Source organism: Cornus florida, unplaced genomic scaffold, assembly GCF_030987335.1.
Source record: "Cornus florida cultivar Cherokee Brave unplaced genomic scaffold, ASM3098733v1 CherokeeBrave_3.0.0_Hap2_Chr08, whole genome shotgun sequence".
Taxonomy (NCBI): Eukaryota; Viridiplantae; Streptophyta; class Magnoliopsida; order Cornales; family Cornaceae; genus Cornus; species Cornus florida.
Window position 1 is genome coordinate 69891720 of NW_026775578.1, and position 11717 is coordinate 69903436.

Genomic DNA, 11717 nt, shown 5'->3' on the forward strand with positions numbered 1-11717 from the left:
AAGGAGTTCTTGCCAGGAATATAATTGCCGCCAGTGATCGATGGCCTGAGCAAGGCGTTGGATTACACGCTCCGAGCTTCGAATTTGTTCGACTAGTGTGTTGTCCGCGGCGAGCATCTGCGTTATCTTCGGATCACGATTTGTATCGATGATAGAATATTCTTCTTCATTCTAGAAGTTAGAGAGGGTGTTGAATGAACAAACATGCCACTTGTTTAGGGTTAGGTGAGATCTTGATAGAAAAGCAAATGCGTCTTTTAAAAATTATGATATTTTGTCATTAAAATCAATTAAATACTGATGGGTAATTTCGTCTTTTCAAATCATTTAAGGGCCTGTTTGGATAAAAATTGATCAAAATTTTGACAAGGGGTGTCATTGTTCAAAAAAGGCCAAACTTATATATGACTGTCATTATGACAAACTTCAGGGTGTCATTGTAATTAACCTTATTATTTAAATCGAGGTCGAAAACATATTTATTAGGACTCGGAGGGAGAAATATAAAAATATGTATTCAATTACTTGGTTGAATAATGAAATTCTCCCTACTACATATGGAGTATAAAGTGGTAACGTATTGCTAGCGCATTTCACACGCTAATCTCTCTCTTCCTCGTTCACATGACCTAATCTGAAGATTGCGGCGACGACGACGACGCAGATCTCAGACCACACCGCAACCAAAGCGTGGACAACTCCTTCCTTTACGATTGCAAGTAGTTGATTTCTAAGTAGGTTAGTGTATGTATCTCTCTTCAGTTTACGAATTTCTCTCTCGTCTTTCTCGCTCTCTCTCTCATATTTTCACGGTTCACTACTTTTTGTGTTCTGGCACGATTGAATTTTTAGAGAATTCTGGATAGGCACATTGATTTCTGAAACAACTTTGGTTCTTGAAGTCCGAATTCGAGTGTTATGGAGCATCCTATCGACGCCGAGTAGATCGATCGAAATTTCTTCGGTGGAAATATCTAGTCTGTTAATCGCTGTAACTTCCGTTTGAAACCAAGTATTCTGTTTGCTTATTCTCTCTCCTTTTCTTTGTCTTTTTCTCCATCACACAATCCCTAATTTTCTCTTAAAGCAACATCTCTATCTAACCTTCAAAGAATGAGAGTCATTGTGCTTAATTTGTAATCTTAGCCATCCAAAAACAGATTCCTCACTTGTCTTGAAGAAGTAACACCTTGTAGGGATCTTACCTGCGTTTTTCTTGTACAAGACTTGGAAAGAGATGTTCCTCGTATGGCAAATCTAGCTTCTTCTCTGACTTTAGAATCTATTTTGTCTCTCATTTCTTGTTGACAATGTGTTATTGATTGTTGGTTTCAAATTGTGATATATGATTTCTGTATGCATACATACGGTTTATAAACATTCTAGATTTTTAATCTTCTTTACTTTGGAAGGGGTAATTTGGTATTGGTTCAGTGTTTAATTATCATATAATGAAAATTTGTTCATTCATTCCTTCAATAAATTTCATAGACAAAAAGAAGGTGTTTATCAATCAATCTTATATATGAAAATAATTTGGTATTGGTTCATTATTTAATTTTCACATAATGAAAATTTAATTCAAGCTAATCTGTTTTATAATTCAGGTACATGCCAATTATACCAATGGTTCTAATCAATGGAACTGAAGTCATACTGATCGAAGATCGATCTTATATCCCAAAATATAATCCGATGGACATTGTTTCAAATTTGAGGTGTTTACTAAATGATAAACCAATGCAGCCCTAGTACAAAGGATTTAGAGGAAATATTAAGAAAGCTGCAGCAGATGGCTACACTATTGAAGGACTAATAGAGGAAGTCGATGCAATTACACTAAGGATTACAGAGCTACCTATTGGAGTATCGTGTCAAGATTATATAGACTTTCTGTGATCGATGACGACAGGGAATGATCCATTCATCAAGGTATTGCTTTATTCTTTATTGCTGGTATCAAAACTACAACTCACACAGTATCACACACACAAACCTCCCAATAGGAAGTTGACACCTTGAATTATCATGTGGGAGGAACAGATACAAGGCTCTGTTATTTTATTTTCTTATTCTTGGTACAAACACTCCCAACTCTCTCTCTCTCTCTCTCTCTCTCTCTATCTATCTCTCAGTCTCACTCCAACTTTCTCTCTCTCTTTTTCCCCTGAAGAGAGACCAATATTGGAACCTGAACACCTTGAATTATCATGTGCTAAGAGGCTCAGTAATATAAACAAAAAGCATACTGGAAATCGGAATAATTATAGCAAAGTTTTCATGTTATTGGATTACATAAAGCGCAATGCTGATGACACAACTGTAAATTTTGAAGTCATCTTACCTGCGGAGAACTTGAGCATGGCCAAGCATGAGGGTTTGCTTAAGAAATTTAAGCTTACTACTACGATCAAGGCAAGTAACATGCGCCTGTTCAACCGAGAAGGCATGATTAAGAAATATGACACCCCTATACAAAGTATGAAATTAATACCATAGGCTAATTTAGTTTATCCTTTATATTATAACTTTGCTTTATAGTAAATTCATTTCTTTTCTTCTGCAGTTCTTGAGGAATTCATTCCTATAAGAATTGAATTCTATGAGGAAAGGAAGGAAAGTGGTTTAAAAATGAAATTAAATTTTTGACATTTGAATTTCTTGTTTACTTTATGGACATGGCTGCTAACTAGAAAATAATTTTATGCAGAAGTATGTGTTATGCAATCTTGAAATGGAATTGTTGAAACTGGGAAAACAAAGTTAAGTATGTAACTGAAGTTCTAGAAGGGAAGATCAGTTTTTTCCAGGGGAACATTGATAGTCTGGTAATGCTGTTGAAAGCAAAAAAACTTTATGACTTTGGGGAAGATAACAAATACTCCTGAAGCAGCAGTTCCTGAAGAAGATTATGAATACATACTCAGAATGCCACTTCTGAGCTTTTCTAACGATGGGTATAAGGAGCTATGTTATACAAGAGATGTGCTTAAAAATCATGTTAATGATTTGAAAGATGAAACTCCGAAGTCTATGTGGTTGAAAGATCTTGGCAGTTTTGAGAAGTTACTTCTTGAGGGTGTGAAACCCAGTGCAGTTCCGAAGAATGCTTTTAAGAAGCAAAAGTTGTCAACTGTTGGTCCTCACCTCCGCCTCCACCAAGAAAGTAGTGGCAGTAATTATGGGCTAGTCCGACATTGAAGGTGTTGTCACTCTCACCCAAGAGCATAATGGTCGATTCTTCAGCTCTCTAATTAAATAGGTCTTATATTTTCTTGTTTTATTTTGTTATTATGTTTCTAAACTTATCAAATATTTATATGTTTTTGAGCTGAACTTATCAAATATTTTTATGTATCAAATATTTATATGTTTTTGAGCTGAACTTTTCAAGTCTCTTTGTGTATTTGAACTTTTCAAGTCTCTTTATGTTGTCCTCGTGTCTCCCAACGGTTTCATATTCTCTGGTGATCAATGGCAGTTCAGTGGGTTTCTTCCAGCCATCGCGTGGCTTGGGCCAAGGTAACCCTTTATTGCCGTATCTCTTTATCCTTTGTGCCGAGGTGCTTTCTTTGGCCCTCTAGCAAGCCCAACAGGCTAAGATACTGTCTGGGGTGCGGATTTGTTGAGGTGCTCCATCTATTTTTCATCTGTTTTTTGCAGATGACTCTATTGTATTTTTCCAGGCTTCTGAAATGGAGATTGGCTCGCTTAAGCATATTCTTTCTGCTTATGAGATGACTTTCGGATAAAAGGTGAATTTTGAAAAATCTGCCATTTTTTTTCCTCTAAGAATGCTCCTATGCAATTAAGGCGTACCTTGAGTCAGTTGTTGGGTCTGTCAGAGGATGGGTTTCAAACAAAATATCTAGGGATGCCACCGATAATTGGTCGGTCTAAATATGATGTGTTCAAGTTCTTGTTCCAACATATGCAAGATCGTTTAGCATCTTGGCAGCAACATGTTCTCTCAGATGCGGGTAAGGAAGTTTTAATTAAGGCAGTGTTGAATGCTCTACCAACATTTGTTATGTCTGCTTTCAGGTTACCTCGTGGGTTGTGTTTTGAGTTATTGAAGCAGGTGCGCTCTTTCTGGTGGCTGAAGTTTGGTAAATGCAACTCCATTCATTGGGCTCCTCGGGATCTCGTGCCAAATTAAAAAGGATGGTAGGTTGGGGTTTTGTGACATTGAAGCTTTTAATTTGGCTTTATTGGCTAAGCATGCTTGAAAATTTCAAGTGTCTAAGCAAGGGGTGGTTTATCATTTATTTAAAGTGAAATACTTTTCATCGTGTTCATTTGTTGATGCGAGACTTACAATCCATCCTGGGCTTGGCGTAGTATTTTGTCGGCGCAGGAATTGTTACGGCATGGTTTGCGTTCGGTGGTGGGTAATGAAAATCTATCCACATTTGGAAAGATAAATGGATCTCAGGTCTATCACTGCCTTTGGGGCCGAGGGTGGCTGAGTCGGGTTTTTCTTGGGTTGATGAGCTTATTGACAGTAATTGTAATGCGTGCCGCATGGATGTATTGCGACAATTATTTTCGTCCATGGAAATTCAGCGCATATCAAAGATTTCTTTATGTTATGGCCATTGGAGGATATTCAAATTTGGGACGTTAATGCTTCAGGTAGGTTTAGTGCTAAACCTGCATATCAGTTAGCCGTGTCTCTTGCTTCCTAGAATCCGCAGAGGAGGACATGAGCAGTTGGAACACGGGTGTCGGGATAGTTATGGAGTAAGCTGTGGAGTTTTTCTTTACCTTCTAAAATCAAACACTTTATTTGGAAATGTTGTTATGGAGCTATTCCAACAGGGTATACGTTAGTCCACCGAGACTACTTGTAAGATCCGGTGTCTCCGAGGTGTGGGCTGGAGGTTGAGGATATTGCTCATCTATTTTTTAGATGTTCTCACTCTGTTCAAGTATGGAAGTTATCTCCACTTCGTTGGGATTTTTCTCAACATTCTCCTCTTTATTTTGTTGAATGGTGGGATAGAATTTCGAGTGATGTTTTACATTCAATGGAAAATAAATGTGTTATGATTGGGTTGGCTTCTTTTTGTATTTGGATGATTTGGAAGGCTAAAAATCATTTGGTTTTTGCAAGTGAAGTGTGGGATCCTCTTTTGGTGGCTAATTTGGCTGCAGCTCGTTTTTTGGAATTTTTTAAAAGTGCAGCAAAAATGTAAGCAGCTAATGTCTCCGTTGAATTCTATCTTGTCCTCAACAGTTGGAGTCGTTCGTTGCTGAACATGATCAAATGTAACGTGGATGTCAGCTTTTCCAAATCTTCTTTGTTAAGGGGTGGAGGGGCGGTTTATAGAAAGTCAGATGGCTCTATTATCCAAGCTGTGATCTTTAAGCCGTATTCCTCCTCATCTATGTTTGAGGCTGAGACTTTTGCTTTTTGTCGAGCTATTTAATGGGCTAAAGTCTTTAATTTTCAGGCGGTCTGTTTTGAGTCGGATGCTAAAGTGGTGGTGGAGGCTTTGCCAGGAGTTCGCTCTGTCGGGGGTGAGGTAGCTTCTTTAATGGCTGTTGTGCAACAAAAGCTTAAATCTTTTCATACATTCTCCATTGTTCATGTGCGAAGGGAGGGTAATATGGCTGCCCATGCTTTGGCTTCTTTATCGACTGCTGATATAGATGTCGATTTGGTGCTTAGTTCCATGCCATCATCATTTCTTTGCATTGTGGAGGCGGATGTTGCTATTTGAGTTTTTTTTTTTTTTGGGGGCCTTTGAGGGTCCATAATCTTCAAATAATTAGGAATATGGCTGGCTTGTATGGTATGACAGAGATAGTCTGTGCATTCAAATGTTGTTTGGGTTGTTTTTCTTTTTCTTCTATTGTTTATGCAGTTTTTAGGCAACCTAAGAAGCACAGATACGGGTACGATACAGACATGAGATACGATAAATCTAAAAAAAAAAAAAAAAAATAGAGGGATACCGGTACGGTGGGATGTGTCAATTTTTTTAAAAAAATATTAATATTTTATATACAAATATTGTGAATCTAAATGCACTAATTCACCTATTTATAAATACAGAAAAAGAAAATCCCCAACCCTGAAATCTTAAAAAAGTAAAAAAGTGCAAAAAAATAAAAAAATAAAAAAAAAATAAAAAGAAGAAGAAGAAGAAGAAGATAAGCAAATAAGCATATTGTCGCGAATCTGGGGATAAGTTAGGTATTTAAAATGCAATTTGTTGCACTATAACTCGACCTCTATCTTTTAACCTACAAAATTTTAAATATTACAATATGAACTTATGTGTTTTAAATGCAATTTTGTTTTTATTATAACTTAATTCCATTTTTAACCTACAACTTTTTAAATATTACAATATGAACCCCGACATATCCCAAAAGTATTCAAGGCTTATACCCGCGTATCCTAGGTATGATATCCCTCGATTCTGGAACCCGGATAGATCAAGTTTGTGTACGAGACCGAGGGAAGTATTAAGTAATTAATATTTTAAATCGAACACATAATTCAAAAAGATAAATAAAGAAATAATTGTTGATGAAATAATAAATAATAAATCTGCTCTAATTAAAATCCATTAATCCTCAAAGATAAATACTAAAATCCCAATAGAATAATTCTCCAAAAGAATATAACTCGGGAATCCTGGACCTCTAATAATCCCATAACTGAAATAAAATATAATTTTCTAAAACTGAATTAAATAAACATAAAGGGGGAATCTTACGTCGATGACACCAGAAGAATGATGAAGTCAAGTCTCTGATCTGCACGAGCAATTGCTAATCCTGATATTGACAAGGACCTGAAAAAATATAACAATGGTGGGTCAAAACCCACAACAAGTCATTTCTACGACAATCCAAACAGAGACTTGAAAAAACTACACATCTATAGCTAACTCATGTATTAGTTACATAGTCGATAAGTACATAAATATATACACTAAAGACTCTCACTGGACTAAGGAAGACTCAACCGTGTAGTTAGTATCTCATACAAATCGTACACAGAAGTGGTCACGATTCCTCCTTTTACTAAGGCACTCACATCCCTAAATCCAGCTACCTATCTCAACTAGCAATATACGCCTCCGTCCTAACCACTGATCACAAGACCTCAAACTTATATCATGGTACACATAATATCATTATTGATATAACCAACCATATCCTGACAATGTTATACAAACAACAACCATGCTTATATCCTAACAATGGGTTAAAAAATTATATAAAAATATATTATAATAGCCATATTCTAACAATGACATGTCATCCATATCTTGACAATGGTATGACATAGAACCATATCCTGACAATGTTACTCAAATAATCCAAACACACACACAGATATATATATATATATATATATATATATATATATATATATATATATATAAAACAGTAAATAACATACAATATCATGTTATTAAATCACAGGAATAACTTACAATTATTTTAAGCTTCTTATATAATTTATCTCCACACAATCTGAACCCTAACCATGATGATATTTTATATATACAGCCAATTAAGAGTTCCACAAACATAACTCATGCTAAATATTTAAATCTCACAAGTTAAAACAAGTTATTAGTGTTGGGATTTATATGCCCTGGCATAGCAAATTCCTATTTGGATTAAAGTAACATATGTTCCTGACGTATCAGAAATATTTATGCTTTATACAATTGGTGAAGTCAATGTATTATGTTTCGATTCATTATGGAATTGATAGTGTCCACTTGATTACAAGAGATATTTATATAAGTATGTGATGGCGATCAATACATGAATATAAATAGTAATCAATCATAAATTGTTCATAGTCGATAATTATGGATGGACTCGTAATTAATTAAGACTTGAACTGAATCCACGTTAGGTTGAAATATATTGCGAGAGCCGTTGTATGCAATTGTTCCCTATCACTGTCATGGTATTTGACTCTTAAGCATGAGAGAAGTATAGACTCTTTTATTAATTAGTAATTACTTTGATTTGCTCGTTGGAATCTTCGAAATCCTTAGATCGACACTTTAGGTAATTATGTAATTAATAGTTAGAGGGTTATATTTTCAATATTTGCATCATTGTTGATTGTATTTATTTTATATTGATTATGGTTGATCACAAAGTAAATTCGAAGGCCTTCGTGTGTTTTTAGACAAAATGATTTATTATATTTATTTATTTAAATAATTATTTTTGTCAAACAAATGTTTTATTATAATCAAACGAGAAATAATCAAAGGGACCAAAATAAATATATTAATTAAGTAATTGGATTAATGACTTTATTTATCCAATAACTAATTATGCATAGAGGGGTCAAAGTGCAACATTGTCTTAGAGGTTATTTATTATTTAATTGAAATTCAATTAATTTCTTTTAGTGGAGTAGAAATTAATTAATTAATTTATTTAATTGGTTCCATGGACCGGATCAATTATTAATTCATTGTAGTCAAGAAAATAATAAGCCCAATATGATTCTCACTCATAGCCCAACTTGATATTGGAATCCTATTAGATTTGAGATATGTGAATTAGAGATTAAAAAAGATTTATTGTTTCATTTTCTTATTTTTATGTTGCTTATATATAAATGGGTTCATGTATATTTTAGGAGAGACTTTTGGAAAAGAAAAAGGAATATATTTTTTCTCTCTCTAGATTTTAGGGTTTGCTTTTTCATCTAATGGATGCTCCCACAAGCCTAATTTTCCAAGGTCATTCATGGAGGCTTATGAGTGATTTCTAAAGGCAAGACCATTATCAAGAAGATGGAGATCCAAAGAGAAAACATCTAGTAAAGGGATTTGCAATAAGTGAGAACATTCACTTTAGATGAGAGATCTAAAGTTTACTCAAACCTTGGTATAAGTATTCAATCTATTAATTGAATGATACATTATATTTTATTTTTGCATAAAACTTGTCTCTATGTGATGAATCAAGATCTATGTATGAAAATTCCTCAGAAAGTTTTTAAAATTTGCACATTTCCAACAGTGGTATCAAAGCATGATTTGATTCATTACTAGAGCTCATGTTTTTATGAAAATCATCATTCATGGATCCAATTTATATGTGCATATATATATATATATATATATATATATATTGATGTATGATGATGTATGTATAATTGTGTATGGATGATGATGTATGTTTGGCCACGGATGAAGCTTATAGGTTAATTAAATGTAATTTTATCTTTGGATGAATGTAATTAAGGCATTGATTTAGCCATTTGAAAGTTCAATGATGTAATTTAATTTTTTTTTTTATTATATTTCAAATGTAAATATTTTTTAAAGCCATGTAATCTTCATCAAAAGATACTCCGAGGTCAAAAATCCTTAAAACTGGGGAAAACGATCGGGAGGAAATCCTAGGAGTACATGACTCGACGAAAAGTGAAAATGAATCCCGTATAAGGATCCAGGCTCAAAACAAGGTATTTTTGCAATAACTTTCATTAATTGCACAATGGCCCCTCCAAAAAAGGTTAACTGCACTAATGACCCAGAATGAAAATATCTTCCAAAAATATTTTCTTAAAAACCCCTAAAATAAAATATCTTCAAAAGATATTTATGAAAAACACCCCAAGAAAAGAAAAAGTTTCTGAAGAACTATGTATCCATACCCCTATGGACACCAGGAGCAACCAGAGTACTTTTCTACAAAAGTAAAGATACGTATTTCATGAAAACCACTTAGAATGAAGGTATGTGAAGTCAAAATCCAACTCCGAGTATGAAAAGTGAGGTTGTGAAAAAAGTGACAAATGGGGAAAAGACAAAACAGGGAAAAGGACGAAAAGTGAATAGTGTCCAAAAAGTGAAAATGCGAAAATGACTCGACCCTTAAAGGAAGTTGTCAATCCAAATGAAAGAGTCTTGAAAACCATTTCCAAAGCACTTGAGACCACACCCAGTGACAAGAAACATAACTCAGAAAAGAAAATTAAACGAAAAAAATTTATCCGTAAAATTTGAGAAAAAAAAAAAGGAAGGAAAATGGCCAGGTCATTACAACCTACCTTCCTTAAAAGAATTTCATCCCCGAAATTAAGAACATATTGAAAAAGAACAGAACAAGGACCGAACAAAAGAACAAATCAAAGGACAGCTTAAAAGGCACCGAAGGACAACTCCAGAAGTCTCAAGATCAACTGAAGAAACGTGAAACCACGAACCGAGACAACACCTCAAACGAATCGGCACATTAACTCAACGTCAACCACCGAGAGAATCCCAAGACAACGAAATGTTGAAACACGACAAAAGAAGAGAGTAACAAGGCAGTACGAACAACGACCAGAACCCGCCCACACTTACTCGTCTGTAAGGTAGCTTGACAGTATAAGGCACTAGTTCATAACATGCCCCCAACAAGTCAACCCAGAAAGAAACCTTTTGATATGAAGACATCAACGTTGAAAATGATCATTACCAAAAGCACTACAGAAACTAGGTATTGGGGAGCTAATCCCAAAACTCTAACAACAATGTCATAGGCACCGCTACGCTTAAGGCCTTAGATCTTCAGTGCAAGTAGAGCCAGCAGCTCCTACACTGAAAAACACCCTTGACACTCCCCGACCACGTCGTGAAGCCATGAAGGAAAAAGAAATGAAACAGTGCCTCCTTGGCCCGCGTCTCACTCTACCAGACAAGGACTGCGATTCTATAAGCCTTACTCGCATCAACCGTTAGACTAAGGTCTCGAAACATCCAACCAACAAAACAGACAAGCAGGTTCCCATCATGGGTCCTTACAGAATGAATTTCTCCTATCCAAGGAGGAGCTTTGTAAAACAAGAATACACCCAAGGGATACGATAGACCTAAAGAGATAATGTCAAAACCAGACATAAAAATAAATAGCTAGCATGCAACATAGCAATGGGCTATCTACTCACACAGGTAACAAGATCACATAAAACATGTCAGTGTATACAGGAGAACAACATAAAGTAAGACAATATGCTGCACATAATCATGTCAAGATGAACCAGCTTATACAATGTACTCAAGCAAACAAGCATATATTATATGCTAAAATAACAAGTAGGTACAATATGCTAAGGTAAACAAGCATTTATCATGCACTAAGACAGTCAAGGTAAGCTTCTAAACAAGTTGCCACATAAGCAAACAGACATGTTATCAAATCAAAACATGTTATCAAGAAGCACGTAAGTACATGGTACGACAATACACGTGAATGGAAAGCGTAAGGTATGCCGACATACATCGCGTACAATCATGTTAACATAAGCACGCAGACATAATATCACACCAGGACATGATTGTAACGACCCGGTCATTTCCTTCCTTTCCTTTTTCCTCAAATTTTACGAATAAATTTTTTTCATTGTCTTTTCTATTCTATGTATGATTTCTCATCCCTTAGTGTCGTCACGAGTGCTCGGAAATGGTTTCTGAGACTCTTTCATTTGGATTGACAACTTCCATTAAGGACCGAGTCATTTCTACATTTTTTGTTTTTCGACACTATTCACTTTTCGTCCTTTTCCTTATTTTGTCTTTTCCCCGTTTGTCACTTTTTGGCACAACCTCACTTTTCGTGCTCAAAGTTGGTTTTTAACTTCACGTATCTTTATCCTAAGTGGTTTTTATGAAATACATATCTTTTGGTGTACTCACTTTGCAGTAAAGTACTCTGGTTGCTTTTGG

General features: G+C 35.1%; 1 long non-coding RNA gene across 11 annotated transcripts; it reads left to right on the forward strand.

Moving 5' to 3' along the window:
* The first annotated feature begins 547 nt into the window (after window positions 1-547).
* On the forward strand, window positions 548-5881 carry LOC132271970 (uncharacterized). 11 transcript variants are annotated; one of them, XR_009469916.1, is made up of 5 exons: window positions 551-738; window positions 1608-1932; window positions 2711-3522; window positions 3664-3755; window positions 4045-5881. It is a non-coding gene; the product is annotated as an uncharacterized LOC132271970 (long non-coding RNA). The 11 variants fall into 11 exon arrangements; XR_009469919.1 differs by having other exon boundaries at window positions 552-738; window positions 3687-3755; XR_009469917.1 differs by adding an exon at window positions 2336-2479 and having other exon boundaries at window positions 548-738; window positions 2567-5881.
* The last annotated feature ends 5836 nt before the right edge of the window (window positions 5882-11717 follow it).